Below are 5,473 nucleotides of genomic sequence, written 5' to 3'. Positions count from 1 at the left end.
CTCTGAGATAGCATATCGCTCTTTCACCCTCTGGGTTGGGCAGCCAGCTGAACTTTGGATACCATAATACAACCAGCAATACATTATATCAGCCAGGGAATGTTCTGGGTGTATAATTGTTTGTTTACATTTATGGTTAAGAATAACCTTTGAAACATCAACCCAACTGTAAAATGTCCACACTGACTTTTCCTTGGGATAGTATTGTAGCGAATTCCAGGGGCAGCTCCGACTGGAATCAAACCCAGGTCCAGTCACTGTCAAACCATTACGCCAAGATATCATTAACCTCTCGATAAGGTCGCTATGGTGTTGGATTAAGGTCGCTGTGGTGTTGGATTAAGGTCGCTATGGTGTTGGATTAAGGTCGCTGTGGTGTTGGATTAAGGTCGCTACACTACCAACTTCCTTTGGGAGAGCGTGCCCCCGTGCTTCTCTATACCAAGTCCCTCACGCATATAACGCCTCTCCGATGACCTCACAGGCATCATCTCACTAATGACACCAATGTAGCGAATGGGGAGGTTGCTCCAATCAGAACTCAGAACCAGCTCCAGCCCCGATCAGAACTCAAAACCAGATCCAGCCCCGATCAGAACTCAAAACCGAGGATCTTGAAGCTCTCGACCCGCTCCACTAGAGCCCCGTTGATGTGGATGGGGGTGTGCACCCCCCACCCCTGTGTCCTGTAGTCCACGATCAGCTCCTTGGTCTTACTGACTTTGAGGGAAAGGTTGTTGTCCCGGCACCACACTGCCAGGTCACTGATGTCCTCTCTCATCGTCGCCGGTGTTTAGGCCTATCACCATCATGTAATCAGCAAACTTGATGATGGTGTTGGAGTTGTGCGTGGCCACGCAGTTGTGGGTGAACAGGATGGACAGGAGGGGACTAAGCACACAGCCCTGTGGGACCCCCGTGTTGAGGGCCAGTGTGGCAGAGGTGATGTTGCCTACCATCACCACTTGGGGTCAGCCCATCAGGAAGTCCTGGATCCAGTTGCAAAGGGAGGTGTTCAGTCCCAGGGTCCCAAGCTTGGTGACAAGCTTGGAGGGCACTATGGTGTTGAACCCTGAGCTGTTGTCAATGAACAACATTCACACATACAGTACCAGTCAAAAGTTTGGACACACCTACTCATTCAAGTTTATTTTTTATTTTTACTATTTTCTACATTGCAGAATAACAGTGAAGACATCAAAACTGTGAAATAACACATATGGAATCATGTTGTAACCAACAAAGTGTTAAATAAATCTAAATATATGTATGTATTCCTCTTAACTAGGTGGGTGAGGGCAGTGTGATCTATCTTAACCACTATGCCTTACTTAACATTGACTATGTTAAAAATTTCCATCACAGTCCTCCCACATTAACATCCAGTAATTGTCACTTCAGAATCTCATTGTTCACAAGTCTGTAAATTATTTTTAAAAGAGGAGCTGGAAAACTGTCTACTGGCATTCACATTACAATGTAGTCATAGGGCAACTTACTTGAGGTTTAAATGTTTTGCTCAGTGGCACATCGACACATAGTCGGCTCAGGGATTTGAACCAGTAAGCTTTTGGTTACTGGTCCAATGTTATTAACCACTAGGCTACCTGCCACCCCACATTCTTCTAAGATTAGGCTCAGTGCATGTTTGTAGCCTATGATGTATTTTATTTGTATCTTTATTTAACTAGGCAAGTCAGTTAAGAACAAATTCTTATTTTCAATGATGGCCTAGGAACAGTGGGTTAACTGCCTTGTTCAGAGGAAGAACGACAGATTTTCACCTTGTCAGCTTGGGTATTCAATCTTGCAACCTTTCGGTTACCATTCCAATGCACTAGTCCACTAGGCTACCTGCCGTCCCATGTAGAGTTAATAGACTGTAATGATTAATACTGTCAATATTAGTATCATGAGTATCATCAGAGTGAGAGCTGTAGCAGGTAATAGGATTGCAACAGGTTTGGGAACCTAGGTAAAATGTGTTTTATACTGGATATTCAGTGGATATTCTGTATTGTCTCCTCAATGGCTACTGAACCAAACATGCCATGACTATGAAAATAGATATATTCTGAATCAGGGCAGGATGGACAAAAATCTAACAATAATTTCAACAACAACAAAAAAGCTATGGATTTTTGCCCATCCTCCTCAGAATATATAATTTTCATAGTCATGGCACGCTTTGTGTAAGAGCTATTGAAGATTGAAAGCAAAAGAACTAACAAAAAAAAGGACATTTCAACAACAACAAAAAAAGCGCTGGATTTTTGTCCATCCTCCCCTGATTCGGAATATACACTATGTGGACACCTTGGGGACAATATGTGGACACTATGTGGACACCTTGTGGACAATATGTGGACACTATGTGGACACCTTGTGGACAATATGTGGACACTATGTGGACACCTTGGGGACAATATGTGGACACTATGTGGACACCTTGGGGACAATATGTGGACACTATGTGGACACCTTGGGGACAATATGTGGACACTATGTGGACACCTTGGGGACAATATGTGGACACTATGTGGACACTATGTGGACAATATGTGGACACTATGTGGACACTATGTGGACTCCTGCTTGTCGAACATCTCATTCCAAAATCATGGGCATTAATATGGAGTTCGTCCACCCCTTTGCTGCTATAAAAGCCTACACTCTTCTGGGAAGGCTTTCCACTAGATGTTGGAACATTTCTGCGGTGACTTGCTTCCATTCAGCCACAAGAGCATTAGTGAGGTTGGGCACTGATGTTGGGCGATTAGGCCTGGCTCACAGTCGGCGTTCCAATTCATCCCAAGGGTGTTCGATGGGGTTGAGGTCAGGGCTCTGTGCAGACCAATCAAGTTCACACCGATCTCGAAAAATCATTTCTGTATTGACCTCACTTTGTGCACAGAGGACAAGTTTCCACTGCTCCAGAGTGCAATGGCGGCAAGCTTTACACCACTCCAGCCGACGCTTGGCATTGTGCATGGTGATCTTAGGCTTGTGTCATCTTGAAGCTCCTGATGAACAGTTATTGTGCTGATGTTGCTTCCAGAGGCAGTTTGGAACTCTGTAGTAAGTGTTGCAACTGAGGACAGATGATTTTTAGGCATTATGCGCTTCATCACTCGGCGGTCCCATTCTGTGAGCTTGTGTGGCCTACCACTTCGCGGCTGAGCCGTTGTTGCTCCTAGACATTTCTACTTCACAATAACAGCACTTACAGTTGAATGGGGCAGCTCTAGTAAGGCAGAAATTTGACAAATTGACTTGCTGGAAAGGTTGCATCCTATGACAGTGTCACGTTAAAAGTCACTGAGCTCTTCATTCATCCGTTCTAGGACCACTATTGTTTTCACTATATATTTTACCTCTTGGGGATGTCATTCGAAAACATAATGTTAAATTTCACTGCTATGCGGACGACACACAGCTGTACATTTCAATGAAACATGGTGAAGCCCCAAAATTGCCCTCGCTAGAAGCCTGTGTTTCAGACATAAGGAAGTGGATGGCTGCAAATGTTCTACTTTTAAACTCGGACAAAACAGAGATGCTTGTCCTAGGTCCCAAGAAACAAAGAGATCTTCTGTTGAATCTGACAATTAATCTGGATGGTTGTACAGTCGTCTCAAATAAAACTGTGAAGGACCTCGGCGTTACTCTGGACCCTGATCTCTCTTTTGAAGAACATATCAAGACTGCTTCAAGGACAGCTTTTTTCCATCTACGTAACATTGCAAAAATCAGAAACTTTCTGTCCAAAAATGACGCAGAAAAATTAATCCATGCTTTTGTTACTTCTAGGCTCGACTACTGCAATGCTCTACTTTCCGGCTACCCGGATAAAGCACTAAACAAACTTCAGTTAGTGCTAAATACGGCTGCTAGAATCCTGACTAGAACCAAAAAATGTGATCATATTACTCCAGTGCTAGCCTCCCTACACTGGCTTCCTGTTAAGGCAAGGGCTGATTTCAAGGTTTTACTGCTAACCTACAAAGCATTACATGGGCTTGCTCCTACCTATCTTTCCGATTTGGTCCTGCCGTACATACCTACACGTACGCTACGGTCACAAGACGCAGGCCTCCTAATTGCCCCTAGAATTTCTAAGCAAACGGCTGGAGGTAGGGCTTTCTCCTATAGAGCTCCATTTTTATGGAATGGTCTGCCTACCCATGTGAGAGACGCAGACTCAGTCTCAACCTTTAAGTCTTTACTGAAGACTTATCTCTTCAGTAGGTCCTATGATTAAGTATAGTCTGGCCCAGGAGTGTGAAGGTGAACGGAAAGGCTGAAGCAACGAACCACCCTTGCTGTCTCTGCCTTGTCGGTTCCCCTCTTCCCACTGGGATTCTCTGCCTCTAACCCTTTTACAGGGGCTGAGTCACTGACTTACTGGTGTTCTTCCATGCCGTCCATGGGAGGGGTGCGTCACTTGAGTAGGTTGAGCCACTGACGTGGTCTTCCTGTCTGGGTTGGCGCCCCCCCCTTGGGTTGTGCCGTGGCGGAGATCTTTGTAGGCTATACTCGGCCTTGTCTTCGGACGGTAAGTTGGTGGTTGTAGATATCCCTCTAGTGGTGTGGGGGCTGTGCTTTGGCATAGTGGGTGGGGTTATATCCTGCCTGTTTGGCCCTGTCCGGGGGTATCATCGGATGGGGCCACAGTGTCTTCTGATCCCTCCTGTCTCAGCCTCCAGTATTTATGCTGCAGTAGTTTATGTGTCGGGGGGCTAGGGTCAGTCTGTTACATCTGGAGTATTCTCTTGTCTTATCCGGTGTCCTGTGTGAATGTCAATATGCTCTCTCTAATTCTCTCTTTCTCTCTTTCTCTCTTTCTTTCTTTCTCTCGGAGGACCTGGGCCCTAGGACCATGCCTCAGGACTACCTGGCATGATGACTCCTTGCTGTCCCCAGTCCACCTGGCCATGCTGCTGCTCCAGTTTCAACTGTTCTGCCTGCGGCTACGGAACCCTGACCTGTTCACCGGACGTGCTTGTTGCACCCTCGACAACTACTATGATTATTATTATTTGACCATGCTGGTCATTTACGAACATTTTAACATCTTGACCATGTTCTGTTATAATATCCACCCGGCACAGCCAGAAGAGGACTGGCCACCCCTCATAGCCTGGTTCCTCTCTAGGTTTCTTCCTAGGTTTTTGGCCTTTCTCAGGAGTTTTTCCTAGGGAGTTTTTCCCAGCCACCGTGCTTCTTTCACATGCATTGCTTGCTGTTTGGGGTTTAGGCTGGGTTTCTGTACAGCACTTTGAGATTTCAGCTGATGTACGAAGGGCTATATAAATAAATTTGATTTGATTTGATTTGATTTCATTACAGGTCATTCTACTGCCAATGTTTGTCTATGGAGATTGCATGGCTGTTTTCTCGATTTTACATTTACATTTAAGTCATTTAGCAGACGCTCTTATCCAGAGCGACTTACAAATTGGTGCATTCACCT

Source organism: Salmo trutta, chromosome 14, assembly GCF_901001165.1.
Source record: "Salmo trutta chromosome 14, fSalTru1.1, whole genome shotgun sequence".
NCBI lineage: Eukaryota > Metazoa > Chordata > Actinopteri > Salmoniformes > Salmonidae > Salmo > Salmo trutta.
The sequence above is the reverse complement of the archived record's forward strand: the minus strand, read 5'-3'. Positions refer to the sequence as shown.